The sequence below is a fragment of the Manis pentadactyla genome, chromosome 1 (genome assembly GCF_030020395.1).
Source record: "Manis pentadactyla isolate mManPen7 chromosome 1, mManPen7.hap1, whole genome shotgun sequence".
Taxonomy (NCBI): Eukaryota; Metazoa; Chordata; class Mammalia; order Pholidota; family Manidae; genus Manis; species Manis pentadactyla.
Genome location: NC_080019.1, coordinates 168,101,372 through 168,117,838, shown reverse-complemented (window position 1 = coordinate 168,117,838; position 16,467 = coordinate 168,101,372). Strand labels below are relative to the sequence as shown.

The 16,467-nt window shown below is 39.7% G+C and overlaps 1 protein-coding gene across 7 annotated transcripts in view; it reads right to left on the bottom strand.

Annotated features, from left to right (window-relative positions):
* Positions 1-16,467, bottom strand: part of PHLDB2 (pleckstrin homology like domain family B member 2) — a 215,119-nt gene that overhangs the window by 100,324 nt on the left and 98,328 nt on the right. For 2 of the 7 annotated variants that reach the window (XM_036933127.2, XM_036933133.2), the window contains exon 1: positions 1,888-1,963. The exons of 1 other annotated variant lie outside the window; for it this stretch is intronic. The gene's annotated coding sequence lies outside the window, so the exon portion shown is untranslated. Of the gene's footprint in view, positions 1-1,887; positions 1,967-16,467 lie in introns of those variants that run through there. 4 more of the 7 variants (XM_036933125.2, XM_036933126.2, XM_036933132.2 and 1 more) reach the window with 4 other exon arrangements.

Below are 16,467 nucleotides of genomic sequence, written 5' to 3'. Positions count from 1 at the left end.
GGGGGAGTCTGGTATGAATGGGTGGGTGGTGGATGCTGGGGCCATTATTTGAGAATGGAAATACAGGAAGTGGAGCAGATGTGGAGTGAGGAGGGAAATTCAGTTTTGGACATGTTGAGTTGGAATAAATCTGCAGAGCATCCAAATAAAGTATGGGGTAGAGATCATGGCTAGAGCTGAGTATTTGGAAGATGCAGATCATGAGTTTTGCTTTTCCTAAAAATTGAAGGGTGTGAGCCGGCTGGTTCATAGGCTGAGGGAAGATAGAGAGGGAAATGGTGAAGATGTAGGAGAAGGGGATTCAAGTGAGGGAGCAAGGTCCTGGGAGAGAGATTAAGGTTAGGGCCGAGAACCCAGGTGGAGGGCTGGCCTTGACCAGAAGCGCTCCTCATTCCGAGAGATAGAGGAAAGGAGATGAGGACAGGTTCCCAGATAGAGCAAAGCCTATATGGCAGGAAGGGTTAAGAGAGAAGATTTTTACATACACATGGCCTCAGTTTTGTTAATGAAGTACAAAGTCAACTCCTCCGTTGAATGCTGACAAGCTTGTTCATTTTTGTAGGAGATAAGTGCTAAAATATGACTTTCCATAAGTTATACTAAAAAGAAGCTTGAAAAACGTCTGTCCTACAAATAATACTATCAAAAAAGGGAAAAGATAACCCACAGAGAGGGAGAAAGCATTTGCAAATCATGTATCTAATAGAAGACTTGTGCACAGAATATGAAAAGAACTGAAAATTCAAATGGTCACAGTCTCTGAAAAGATATTTCTCCAAAGAAGATATATAAATGGCCAATAAGTATGTGAAAAGATGCTGGACATGATTAATCATTAGGGATAAGCACATCAATACCGAAACGTAGTACCCTTCACACCCAGTGGGATGGCTATAATGAAAAAGACAGCTAATATAAGGGTAGGAGAGGGTACTCATAAGTGCCTATAGGAATATAAAATGCCACATTGGAAAGCAATCTGGCAGTTTCTCGAAAAGTTAATCATAGAGTTGCCATAAAAGCCATCAATTCCAATCACAGGTATATACACCAAAAGAAATGGAAACATATGTTCAAACATAACTTGAATACAAATGTTCATATCATCATTATTCATACTAACTAGTCAAAAAGTGGAAATAACCTAGATATCCTTTAACAAGTAAATGGAAAAACAGAATGGAGTATTGTTCGGCTGTAAAAAGGGATGAAGTACTGACACATGTTCCAACATAGATGAATGTCAAAAACATTATGCTAAGGGAAAGAAGCCAGGTTCAAAAGATCATATAGTGCATGATTTTGTTTCTGTGAAGTGTCCAGAACAGGCAAGTCCACAGAGACAGAAAGCAGATCAGTGGTTGCCTAGAGCTGTCTGTGGGGTAGAGTGGTGGAGGAGCACGGGGAATGGCTGCTGATGGGCGTGGGGTTTCTTAATTGGGATTGACAAAAATGTCCTAAGATTAGACTGTGGATAGCTCTGTGATATATTAAAAAGCACTGAATTCTGTGTTTACTTGGATGAATAGTGTGGTATAAGAGTTACCTCTCAGTAAACTATTTTAAAAAAGGAAACTTGAGGTCTGAGGAAAGGATTATCAACAGACCCAAGAACTGAAAAATATTGCCGATGACCAGATCATCATAATAATAGCTATTATCTTGGAGGATTCACATGCTGGGCACTATACTAAGTGTTCTACCTCCATTATCTCCTTTAATCTTTGTCACAAACCCATGCATGTTAGTTACTTTTTCCTTAACTTACAAACAGTACAATTAGAGCTCAGAAAACATAAGGAACGTGTCCATATACAACAGCAAGAAAGAGACAGAGACAAAATGTAGACCTAGAGCTGTGTCAGCCTGGGGCCTGCTCCTTAATACCTGCGTTATGCTGTCTCCCACAAGGCTTGCTTTTCTCTTGAACTGTCTGGGTTCAGCACAAACACCAGTCTCTCTCCCAGGACATTCTTTGTTCACCAACCTTGGAAAGGTAGACAGAGTTTCGTTTCTTCAGCCTTAATGAAGAGTTGTACAATAAATTAGCACTTTCCTTACCTCCTCCATACTCAGGAATCCTAGAGGTATGACTGCTCCCTGCACAGAGTGATTTCCTCATGTTCAGAACACTCGCTAAGAGATAAAGGAGCTAAGAGCTCAACCCAGAGACAGTGCATTGCTCCATTGTCCTCTATCTGAAGAGGTTATGGGTAAGAAGAAAACCAGGGCAGCTAATCTCCACTTTTAGGTAGAGTGACAATGCTCATGGTCCTCTCAGGTTTTGAGAACTTGATGCTACCTTTCAGCTTTTCTTGCTGACTAACTGCAGATACACCTAAATTAGTCCCTGGCACGTAGTTGGGGTCCAGGACATTTTATCTTCCCTTTCTGTTCCTTTCACAGGCTCCCTCCTTTCCCCACTTGGCACTCATCAAGGCTTACTGTTTACATTCAAACCTCTAGGCAGGAACAGGCTAACTATGAAAAAGGAGACAAAATACAAACCTGGCCCACTAACTTTTAAGTTTGCTTAATCTCCTCTGTGCTCAGTTATCACAGCAAAATGAAGACCACTTAAACTGGGAGAGTAAATGCCTCCCGAGGAAACAATGATATCTGGTCACGTATATCCTAATACCACTTTTTTATAAAGTGAAAAGCAGCAGAAGAAAAATACTTCTTTATAATAAAATATCCCAGTGTTTCTTTGCACTTATATTGTGCAAAAGACTGTACTGAAGTCTTTACAGACACCATTTAATCCTCATGCAACTTGTAGTAGGTTTTCCTCTCTGATAGGTAAGAAAGCAGAGGTTAGAAGAGGAGGAATAACTTCTCCAAGGTCACTCAGTCAGAAAGGGGAGGGGGGCCAGCAACCTCCAAAATGTCTCTGTGACTCTAAAGTTGGGTCTCTCCAAATCTCCATCACACTTTCTGCTATCTCCTAGCTCCATTTCATGGATGCTGTTCTCCTAAAAACAGGATGGAGGGATGTGATTCTAACACACAAATATATTTACAGCAATAATCCCATAACAGGCAGAAATACTAGATTAAATATTAGATAATAGAATGCAACACCACTTCAGGAAAATATACCAAGTGGTTATTTTTGGAATGCAAGAATCATTCAGTGTTAGGAAATCTATTAGTATAAACACTATATTAGATGCAAAAAAAATTATTTTCAGATGATATTATAGTTTACTTAGAAAATCTGAGAATATCAACAATAAATTAACACAAACAATAAAACAAATATATTCTTTCTTAAAAGCTAATGCTAATAATGTTAACTTTAAAATAATTTTAAACTTCAGAAAAGCTGCAAGAATAGCACAAAGAACAATTTTTCTGAAACCATTTGGAGCAAGTTTTGAACATAGTGCCCATCTATTCTTTATTTATTTTATTTTTTTAAAATTTTTTATTAAGGTATGATTGTTTACACTATTTCGAAGGTTTCACATGAAAAAACAACATGGTTACTACATTTACCCATATTATCAAGTCCCCACCCATACCCCAATGCAGTCACTGTCCATCAGTGTAGTAAGATGTCACAGATTCACTATGTGCCTTCTCTGTGCTACACTGTTCTCCCCGTGATCCTCCACACCATGTGTACTAAACATAATACCCCTCAGTCCCCTTCTCCCTCCCTCCCCACCCACCCTCCCACACCCCTCCCCTTTGGTAACCACTAGTCCCTTCTTGGAGTTTCTGAGTCTGCTGCTATTTTGTTCCTTCAGTTTTGCTTCATTGTTATGCTCCACAAATGACGGAAATCATTTGGCATTTGTCTTTCTCCACCTGGCTTATTTCACTGAGCATAATGTCCTCCAGCTCCATTCATGTTGTTGCAAATGGTGGGATTTGTTTCTTTCTTATGGCTGAATAGTATTCCATTGTGTATACGTACCACATCTTCTTTATCCATTCATCTACTGATGGACACTTAGGTTGCTTCCATATCTTGGCTATTATAAAAAGTGCTGTGATAAACACAGGGTTGCATATGTCTTTTTGAATCTGAGAAGTTGTATTCTTTGGGTAAATTCCAAGGAGTGGGATTCCCGGGTCAAATGGTATTTCTATTTTTAGTTTTTTGAGGAACCTCCATATTGCTTTCCACAATGGTTGAACCAGCTTACATTCCCACCAGCAGTGTAGGAGGGTTCCCCTTTCTCTGCATCCTCTTTACTTTATTTTTTAATTAAGGGTATCACTGATATATAATCTTATGAAGGTTGCACATGAGCAATATTGTGGTTTCAACATTCACCCATATTATCAAGTCCTCCCCTCCCACTCCACTACAGTCACAGTCCATCAATGTAGTAATATGCTATAGAGTCATTACTTGTCTTCTCTGAGCTTACTGCCTTCCCTGTGACCTACCTTCAGTACGAGTGCTAATTATAATGTCCCTTGATCCCCTTCTCCCTCCCTCCCTCCTTCCCTCCCTCTGCACCTACCTTCCCCAGCCCCTTCCCTTTGGTAACCACTCGTCCCTTCTTGGAGTTTGTGAATTTGCTGCTGTTTGGTTCCTTCCGTTTTGCTTTGTTGTTATACTCTACAAATGAGGGAAATCATTTGGTACTTGTCTTTCTCCACCTGAGTGCCATCATTTTTGAATAGTTCAGTGAGTAACCTATCAAACAAGGACATTCTCCAGATAACCACAATATAAGGATCAAAATCAGGAAATTATTATCCAAAATCATTGAAATTATCGTTGAAAAAATCAGAGAGTATCATCGAATTCACAAACTCCTTTCAAGCTTAATCAATTGTTCCATTAAGAGCTTTACAGGATCCATCTAGCATGATGTGCGGCATGGAGAGGTCCCATCTCTTTAGCCTTTCTTCAGTCTGGCGGAAAGCAGCATGGGTGGCCTCTCACAGAGCAGTTTATCCTCACCAACCCTCTGTGTGCCAGGGGTGATGGGAAAGGCAGAGATCGGCCACAACCAAAACCCATCTTACCAGACATATAAAATGAGTAATTTGTTTGAGTCTGTAGAGTAGAGAGAAGCTGGGAAGTGATGTCATGCTTTTATCTTTTTTATTTTTACTATAAAAGTTTTAAAGCAGACTGTTAAAACAGAAATATGATAAACCATTATCTCTTTGCTGAATTCTTCCTAGACAGAATGTTTACAAGAAAAATTATCTCCTTTCCAAAATAATTGTAAGACAATCTCCCTTAGGTTAGATTGAACAATATATCTTTTAGGTCAGTATATCGTTAGGTTTGATTGGTCTCCAAATAAATCTCAGTTAAGGAGACTGTCCAAATTAAATTTTAAACAGCACACAGAGAACACAACTATTCTCGTTGTGTTAGATATGAGTTCTAAGTAAATTTTAAAAAATTCTAATCTGACTTTGCCTCCAAGTTTTGTTGGGAATTCTTGGAAATCTGTGAGATTACTACTAATTTCATGGGGCAGTAGTTTGAATTTCTTCATATGTAAAGTCTACAACTACTTGTCCCTAATTATATTTTTTATGGTAATCAAATCACTTGCTTTCATCCTTGACTGTCTGAAGGTTTTTGAAAGCACGGGAGGTACATAGGTAACCATCATGTTTGTTTGATGAATATTTGTCCTCATTAACTTAAGATACATTATCGATTATTCTTTGTTCTTTGAGTACAAACACCTTTCTTGAAACATTGTAAATGGTCACCTGGAGAATTCCCAGGTTTTACAGCAAATTCTAGATTTCCATGAGTGCTTGGATCTATTATTCTTGATGCTGACTCAACAGAAGCATTGATGAATGTTGATGTTCTATTTTTTCATCTCCTTGGTAGCAGAAAACCTCTCCCCACCCCTTTACTTTGCTACCTGTCTTTTTCAGAAGCCACTTTCCTCAGATCAGATTAGAAAGAAAAAGAGAGAAGAATTATGGGAGGGTTTGAATTTCTCTTCCCACTGGCCTGGAGACAAGGCCACACCAGGGAGCTTTTCAAAACTACCGATTTCTTAGTTCTGCTATAGACTTTCTGATCAGAATATGTGGAGGTGGATTCAGTAATACATATTTTTAAGAAGTTTCCCAAGAGATTCTTCTTGACTAACATTCAGAAGTTGTGTTCTACACATATGTTGAGCAGAATGATCCCTATAAAGTTTTGCTAAATGAAATAGTCAAAGACAAATGTAATATGATTTCAGTTATATGTGGAATCTAGAAAACAAAACAAACCAACAAACAGAACAGACAGACTCATGAACACAGACAACAGACTCTTGAATACCACAGGGGACAAGTTGAGGGGATGGGTGGTGAAGGGGATAAAAAGGTACAACCTTTAAGTTAACTATAAAATAAATTAGTCACAGTGATGGAAATACAGCATAGGGAATATTGCCAATAATGTAATATCTTTGTGTGGTGATGTGCTAACTACACTCATTGGGATAAGCATTTAGTAATGTATATAATTGTTGAGTCACTATGTTGTATATCTGAAACCAATATAATATTGCATATCAACTTTATTTGAATAAAAAATTTAAAAAAGAAAAAGTATCATCCAAAAATAAAATAAAAGTGATATGAAGGGAAAAAAAAACCCTGAAAGCAGTTTACGAAGTAGTGCTCTCTACAGCCCCTTCCCAGTAAGCTGTTGCTCAAATTAGCATATGAATTTAAGGGAATGTCTATTTAATTTTGTATAATCTAGCATTTCCCTAATTTGAGTATAGAACATTACTTTTGTTTTTTTATTTTTAAATTCTTTTTTCACTTCAAAAATTTTATTTATTAAAAAATTTTTTAAAATTAAGGCATTATTGATATACACTCTTATGAAGGTTTCACATGAAAAAACATTGTGGTTACTACATCCACACATATTATCGTGTCCCCCCCATACCCCATTGCAGTCACTGCCCGAAGGTATAGTAAGATGCCACAGAGTCACTATTTGCCTTCTCTGTGCTACACTGTCTTCCCCATGACCCCCCTACACCATGTGTGTCAATCATAATACCTCTCAGTCTCCTTCTCCCTCCCTCTCCACCCACCGTCCCCCACCCCACCCTTTTGGTAACTGCTAGTCCCTTCTTGGAGTCTGTGAGTCTGTTGCTGTTTTGTTCCTTCAATTTTGCTTTGTTATTATACTCCACAAATGAGGGAAATCATTTGGTACTTGTCTTTCTCTGCCAGGCTTATTTTACTGAGCATAATGTCCTCCATCTCCATTTATGTTGTTGCAAATGGTAGGATTTGTTTCTTTCTTATGGCTGAATAGTATTCCATTGCTTCCATATCTTGGCTGTTGTAAATACTGCTGCAATAAACATAGGGGTGCATATGTCTTTTTGAATCTGAGAACTTGTATTCTTTGGGTAAATTCCTAGGAGTGGAATTCCTGGGTCAAATGATATTTCTATTTTTAGTTTTTTGAGGAACCACCATATTGCTTTCCACAATGGTTCTACTAGCTTACATTCCCACCAGCAGTGTAGGAGAGTTCCCCTTTCTCCACATCCTCACCAGCATTTGTTGTTCTTAGTCTTTCCTATGTTGGCCATCCTTACTGGTGTGAGGTGATATCTCATTGTGGTTTTTATTTGCATTTCCCTGATAATTAGTGATGTGTAGCATCTTTTCATGTGTCTGTTGGGCATCTGAATTTCTTCTTTGGAGAATTGTCTGTTCATATCCTCCACCCATTTTTTAATAGGGTTACTTGCTTTTTGGATGTTGAGGTGTGTGAGTTCTTTGTATATTTTGGATGTTAACCCCTTGTCAGATATGTTGTTTACAAATATATTCTCCCATACTGTAGGATGTCTTTTGTTCTGTTGATGGTGTTCTTGGCTGTACAGAAGCTTTTTCGTTTGATGTAGTCCCATGTGTTTGTTTTTGCTTTTGTTTCCCTTGCTCAAGGAGATGCATTCAGAAAAAAGTCGCTCATGTTTATATTCAGGAGATTTTTGCCTATGTTTTCTTCTAAGAGTTTTATGGTTTCATGACTTACATTCAGGTCTTTGATCCATTTTGAGTTTACTTTCATGTATAGGGACAGATAATAATCCAGTTTCATTCTCTTGTGTGTAGCTGTCCAGTTTTGCCAACACCAGTTGTTGAAGAGGCAGTCATTTCCCCATTGTATGTATATGGCTCCTTTATACATACAATGACCATATATTAATTGACCATATATGCTTGGGTTTATATCTGGGCTCTCTAGTCTGTTCCATTGGTTTATGAGTCTGTTCTTGTGTCAGTACCAAATTGTCTTGATTACTGTGGCTTTGTAGTAAAGCTTGAAGTCAGGGAGCATAATCCTCCCAACTTTATTCTTCCTTCTCAGGATTGCTTTGGCTATTCAGAGTTTTTGTGGTTCCATATGAATTTTAGAACTATTTGCTCTAGTTTGTTGAAGAATACTGTTGGTATTTTGATAGGGGTTGCATTGAATCTGTAGATTGCTTTAGGCAGGATGGCCATTTTGATTATATTAGTTCTTCCTATCCATGAGCATGGGCTGTGTTTCTATTTATTGGTATCTTCTTTAATTTCTCTCATGAGTGTCTTGTAGTTTTCAGAGTATAGATCTTCCATTTCCTTTGTTAGATTATTCCTAGGTATTTTATTCTTTTTGATGCAATTGTGAATGGAATTGTTTTCCTGATTTTCTGCTAGTTCATCATTAGTGTCTAGGAATGCAACAGATTTCTGTGTATTAATTTTATATCTTGCAACTTTGCTGAATTCAGATATTAGTTCTAGTAGTTTTGGAGTGGATTCTTGAGGGTTTTTATGTATAATATCATGTCATCTGCAAACAGTGACAGTGTAACTTCTTCTTTACCAATCTGGACGCCTTTTATTTCTTTGTGTTTTCTGATTGCCATGGCTAGGACCTCCAGACATACTTTTGTTTTGCACAACACTTACTACTATGCCACTCCAAAATGCACAGACTTTGTGAAATATTGGTACAGAAATACTATACCATGTTATCCCCTCTATTAACAATCAGCAACTCTTTGATGTTTGGCAACTTAGTAATGAATATAACTGCAGCCATCCATCCGGACTATTATAAAGGGCTTCATAAGGCCTGCATGCCCGGTGCAGTTCTCTAGCTCTTCCTCTGCTCATTCCTCAACTGAACTTTAGATATTAAAAAAATGATAATTGTCATGAAAATTAATATGCATTATACTCACTATGTGCTAGGCTCTTTTGTTCATACTTTGCAATCCTTTGTTCTCAGTACATGGTCCTGTGAAGATGTTTTATTATTACAACAATGTTATAACAGGATCCTGAGGTACAGAGAGTTAAGTAGCCAAACCTAAGAAAACACTGGGTTTGTAAGGGATGAAGCAGGTATTACACATGCCCAGTTCAGGGGCTCAGACTTGGAACCATAATATTAACCACTCATTATTTTGCTGGCGCTTTAGTCATTGGTCTTCCTCTGTTTTCTCCTCTTTGGCAGTCTCATCCTGTCTATCCTTCACCTTGTCCATGGCTTCTAAACCCTTTCTGTAACTGTTATTCTCTCTTCTGAGCCACAGACCCACTTCACTAACTGCTTGTTAGACATCTCAGTGAAGAGCTATACCTGGAACCCAAACTCAACATATTTTTCCAGTAGATTCTCATTTTTCTCCCATAATTCACACCTTCTTTTTGTTCCCTCTTTCCAGTCCTTCATATTTTTTTCATGTGGCGTGTATGAGCATCTGTGTGTGTTTGGTCCTGTGCTCTGTGGGGATATGTGGACACATGGCCAGAACTCAGTTTCTTACTCCTACTTTTTACTGGATCAGAACTTTACAAATATATATTTTATTATGTTCCCCTCCTCTTTCTCCATTATGTCTTTCCAGATTAATCTCCAGCAGCTATGTTAGTCTCTCAGTTGTTCTGAGGTTGTTTCCACTTGAAAAGGATTTTGACTGTCCTGGATTACTGGCACGTCACAGGTGCCAGTGCAAACTGCATTCGGAGGATGGCCATGAGCTCCTTCTGCAACACCCTTCATCATCACATGGATCCTCAGTGCCTTTCCTCGGGTCTGGGTGGGCCTCTATCTGCAGTGGAAGTAATACTACGAGCTTTCAAAAACTAAGTCCCAACAGTGAAAACACCCTTTGTCCAGCCTTTGGGGATTCTCGCGCTGGAAACCTAGGTCCTGTGCCATGAGGGAGGGGGAAGACTACAGGCAGCCACCATGAGCAGGTGTCCCAGGCTACAGTTCACCCTGAGGACCTGGCCAGTGCCAGCCTCCAGATCAGTGAGTGAGTAAGATGTCCTACAATTTCCAGTCCTGGCCTGCAAGCCACCCTGGCTGAGGCTGAGTGGAACAGAGACAAGATATCCCCTCTGAGCCTTACTGAAGTTACAATCTGTAAGCAACATACATGCTTCATTGTTTTAAGCCCATGATTTTTGGGGTGGCTTGTTAGGTAGCAATAGGTAACCGGATAGATACCCACCATTGTTTTAACTAGCTACTGCCAGGGGCAAAGTCACATGGCACAAAGTACACTGCCCAGAGGCAGATGCCATGATCAGATGTACCATTCTTTAAACGTTTTTAATCCTCTATAGTACATAATAAAAGTGTTCTGCAGAAAGTATATGTCAAGTAAATATTTACTTAAGTATGGTGTGAAGGTAAGAACATGCATTTGCTGTCAGATATACTTAATTTCAAATCACAACTCAAGATGCTACAGCTCTGTGGCAGAGAGTGAATTGTCTCCCCAAAGCCATTAGTTTCCCCTAGTCCAAAGCTGATGAGGATATACATATTTAAGGCCTGCGAAAGGGCCTAAGAGTGTGTGGCTCATGATAGATTTTCCTGCCCACCCCTCACTCTCATTCAAATTTTAAAGAGGACAAACAAGGATAAAATGAGAAAAATTGAAGCTTGATTTTGAAGGACCTGAATGCCTGGCTAAGGTTCATCTTTTAGACAGTGGGACTCATAGAAACTTGTAGAGCTGTGACATGCATGAACCAAGGTTTGAGAAGATTATTATGGTGTAGTGGGTAGAATGAGGGACCAGATATACAGAAACCAGCTAGGAAGCTAAAGTCAGTCTCCAAGCATGTTAGGATCTAAATAGTATCTAACAAATGTAGCCAGGAGGAGGTCAGGTCGGGATCTAGTGGGGAGATGATATGACAAAGGAAGTTTCCATAGACTTTGAGTGGGAGTCTACAAAGGAAAAGGTTAGTATAAAGGCAAAGAGAAGTCCAAAATTAATCCCAAGAATTTTGACAGGATTTATTAAAGGTTCTTCATAGGATACCCTGTGATCCAGCAATTTCACTTCTAAAAATCTGTCTTACAAAGAAATGATAGCAGCAGTACTTAAAGTTATATGTGCAGAGGGGGGGCGGAAGATGGCGGCGTGAGTAGAGCAGCGGAAATCTCCTCCCAAAACCACATATATCTATGAAAATATAACAAAGACAACCCTTCCTAGAATAAAGACCAGAGGACACAGGACAATATCCAGACCACATTCGCACCTGAGAGAACCCAGCGCCTCGCGAAGGGGGTAAGATACAAGCCCCGGCCCCGCGGGAGCCGAGCGCCCCTCCCCCCAGCTCCCGGCGGGAGAAGAGCAGGCAGAGCGGGAGGGAGACGGAGCCCAGGACTGCCGAACACCCAGCCCCCGTCATCCGGGCCAGAGTGCAGGGCGCTTGATACTAGGAAAACAGGGCAGCAAGAACAGTGAGCAGGCACTGGAGGCTGGGCGACAGAGGACATAAGAAAAGCGCGCGACCATTTTTTTTTTTTGCTTTTTTGCTGTTTTGTTTTGGCAAGCGCTTTTTGGAAGTCTTAAAGGGATAGGGACCCCAATACTAGGGAAACAGGGCAGAAAGACCGGTGAGCAGATGCCTGAGGCTGGCACCGGAGAATAAAGAAAAACGAACAACCACTTTTTTTTTTTTTTTAATTAAAAACTTTTTTTTTTTTGTTTTTTTTTAATTAAAAAATTTTTTTTTCTTTTTTTTTTTGGTGGGCGTTGTTTTGTTTTGGCGGGTGCTTTTTGGAAGTCTTAAAGGGGCAGGGCGGGTCACTTAATCAAGAGGTAGGGAATCCGGGATCTCTGGGCACCCTAACCCCTGGGCTGCAGGGAGCAGGGAGGCCCCTTACGGAGATAAATAGCCTCCCAGCAGCTCCTGCTCCAACGCGACTCCACCATTTTGGAGCAGCTGCCGAGCCAGGCCACGCCCACAGCAACAGCGGAGATTAACTACATAGCAGCCGGGCAGGAAACAGAAGCCCTGTCTGCGAGCAGCTGCACAGCACAAGCCACTAGAGGTCGCTGTTCTCCCAGGAGAGGAGGGCCACAAACCAACAAGAAAGGAAGTCCTTCCAGCCGTCACTTGTCCCAGCTCTGCAAACTATTCCTATCACCATGAAAAGGCAAAGCTACAGGCAGATAAAGATCACAGAGACAACACCAGAGAAGGAGACAGACCTAACCAGTCTCCCTGAAAAAGAATTCAAAATAAGAATCATAAACATGCTGACAGAGATGCAGAGAAATACGCAAGAGAAATGGGATGAAGTCCGGAAGGAGATCACAGATGCCAGAAAGGAGATCGCAGAAATGAAACAAACTCTGGAAGGGTTTATAAGCAGAATGGATAGGATGCAAGAGGCCATTGATGGAATTGAAATCAGAGAACAGGAACGCATAGAAGCTGACATAGAGAGAGACAAAAGGATCTCCAGGAATGAAACAATACTAAGAGAACTGTGTGACCAATCCAAAAGGAAAAATATCCATATTATAGGGGTCCCAGAAGAAGAAGAGAGAGGAAAAGAGATGGAAAGTATCTTAGAAGAAATAATTGCTGAAAACGTCCCCACACTGGGGGAGGAAGTAATTGAACAGACCACGGAAATACACAGAACCCCCAATAGAAAGGATCCAAGAAGGGCAACACCAAGACACATAATAATTAAAATGGCAAAGATCAAGGACAAGGAAAGAGTGTTAAAGGCAGCTAGAGAGAAAAAGGTCACCTATAAAGGGAAACCCATCAGGCTAACGTCAGATTTCTCAACAGAAACCCTACAGGCCAGAAGAGAATGGCATGATATATTTAATACAATGAAACAGAAGGGCCTTGAACCAAGGATACTGTATCCAGCACGACTATCATTCAAATATGACAGTGGGATTAAACAATTCCCAGACAAACAAAAGCTGAGGGAATTTGCTTTCCACAAACCACCACTACAGAACATCTTACAGGGACTGCTATAGATGGGAGCACTCCTAGAAAGAGCACAGCACAAAACACCCAACATATGAAGAATCGAGGAGGAGGAACAAGAAGGGAGAGAAGAAAAGAATCTCCAGACAGTGTATATAAAAGCTCAATAAATGAGCTAAGTTAGGCAGTAAGATACTAAAGAGGCTAACCTTGAACCTTTGGTAACCACGAATTTAAAGCCTGCAATGGCAATAAGTACATATCTTTCAATAGTCACCCTAAATGTTAATGGGTTGAATGCACCAATCAAAAGACACAGAGTAACAGAATGGATAAAAAAGCAAGACCCATCTATATGCTGCTTACAAGAAACTCACCTCAAACCAAAAGACAAGTACAGACTAAAAGTCAAGGGATGGAAAAACATATTTCAAGCAAACAACAGTGAGAAGAAAGCAGGGGTTGCAGTACTAATATCAGACAAAATAGACTTCAAAACAAAGAAAGTAACAAGAGATAAAGAAGGACACTACATAATGATAAAGGGCTCAGTCCAACAAGAGGATATAACCATTCTAAATATATATGCACCCAACACAGGAGCACCAGCATATGTGAAACAAATACTAACAGAACTAAAGGGGGATATAGACTGCAATGCATTCATTCTAGGAGACTTCAACACACCACTCACCCCAAAGGATAGATCCACTGGGCAGAAAATAAGTAAGGACACGGAAGCACTGAACAACACAGTAGAGCAGATGGACCTAATAGACATCTACAGAACTCTACATCCAAAAGCAACAGGATACACATTCTTCTCAAGTGCACATGGAACATTCTCCAGAATAGACCACATACTAGGCCACAAAAAGAGCCTCAGTAAATTCCAAAAGATTGAAATCCTACCAACCAACTTTTCAGACCACAAAGGCATAAAACTAGAAATAAACGGTACAAAGAAAGCAAAGAGGCTCACAAACACATGGAGGCTTAACAACACGCTCCTAAATAATCAATGGATCAATGACCAAATCAAAATGGAGATCCAGCAATATATGGAAACAAATGACAACAACAACACTAAGCCCCAACTTCTGTGGGACATAGCAAAAGCAGTCTTAAGAGGAAAGTATATAGCAATCCAAGCATATTTAAAAAAGGAAGAGCAATCCCAAATGAATGGTCTAATGTCACAATTATCGAAATTGGAAAAAGAAGAACAGAAGAGGCCTAAGGTCAGCAGAAGGAGGGACATAATAAAGATCAGAGAAGAAATAAATAAAATTGAGAAGAATAAAACAATAGCAAAAATCAATGAAACCAAGAGCTGGTTCTTCGAGAAAATAAACAAAATAGATAAGCCTCTAGCCAGACTTATTAAGAAGAAAAGAGAGTCAACACAAATCAACAGTATCAGAAACGAGAAAGGAAAAATCACGACGGACCCCACGGAAATGCAAAGAATTATTGGAGAATACTATGAAAACCTATATGCTAACAAGCTGGGAAACCTAGGAGAAATGGACAACTTCCTAGAAAAATATAACCTTCCAAGATTGACCCAGGAAGAAACAGAAAATCTAAACAGACCAATTACCAGCAACGAAATTGAAGCGGTAATCAAAAAACTACCAAAGAACAAAACCCCCGGGCCAGATGGATTTACCTCGGAATTTCATCAGACATACAGGGAAGACATAATACCCATTCTCCTTAGAGTTTTCCAAAAAATTGAGGAGGAGGGGATACTCCCAAACTCATTCTATGAAGCTAACATCACCCTAATACCAAAACCAGGCAAAGACCCCACCAAAAAAGAAAACTACAGACCAATATCCCTGATGAACGTAGATGCAAAAATACTCAACAAAATATTAGCAAACCGAATTCAAAAATACGTCAAAAGGATCATACACCATGACCAAGTGGGATTCATCCCAGGGATGCAAGGATGGTACAACATTCGAAAGTCCATCAACATCATCCACCACATCAACAAAAAGAAAGACAAAAACCACATGATCATCTCCATAGATGCTGAAAAAGCATTTGATAAAGTTCAACATCCATTCATGTTAAAAACTCTCAGCAAAATGGGAATAGAGGGCAAGTACCTCAACATAATAAAGGCCACCTATGATAAACCCACAGCCAACATTATATTGAACAGCGAGAAGCTGAAAGCAGTTCCGCTGAGATCGGGAACTAGACAGGGATGTCCACTCTCTCCACTGTTATTTAACATAGTACTGGAGGTCCTAGCCATGGCAATCAGACAAAACAAAGAAATACAAGGAATCCAGATTGGTAAAGAAGAAGTTAAACTGTCACTATTTGCAGATGACATGATACTGTACATAAAAAACCCTAAAGACTCCACCCCAAAACTACTAGAACTGATATCGGAATACAGCAAAGTTGCAGGATACAAAATCAACACACAGAAATCTGTGGCTTTCCTATATACTAACAATGAACCAACAGAAAGAGAAATCAGGAAAACAACTCCATTCACAATTGCATCAAAAAAAATAAAATACCTAGGAATAAACCTAACCAAAGAAGTGAAAGACTTATACTCTGAAAACTACAAGTCACTCTTAAGAGAAATTAAAGGGGACACTAACAGATGGAAACTCATCCCATGCTCGTGGCTAGGAAGAATTAATATCGTCAAAATGGCCATCCTGCCCAAAGCAATATACAGATTTGATGCAATCCCTATGAAACTACCAGCAACATTCTTCAATGAACTGGAACAAATAATTCAAAAATTCATATGGAAACACCAAAGACCCCGAATAGCCAAAGCAATCCTGAGAAAGAAGAATAAAGTAGGGGGGATCTCACTCCCCAACTTCAAGCTCTACTATAAAGCCATAGTAATCAAGACAATTTGGTACTGGCACAAGAACAGAGCCACAGACCAATGGAACAGACTGGAGAATCCAGACATTAACCCAGACATATATGGTCAATTAATATTTGATAAAGGAGCCATGGACATACAATGGCGAAATGACAGATGGTGACATCTTCAACAGATGGTGCTGGCAAAACTGGACAGCTACATGTAGGAGAATGAAACTGGACCATTGTCTAACCCCATATACAAAAGTAAACTCAAAATGGATCAAAGACCTGAATGTAAGCCATGAAACCATTAAACTCTTGGAAGAAAACATAGGCAAAAACCTCTTAGACATAAACATGAGTGACCTCTTCTTGAAC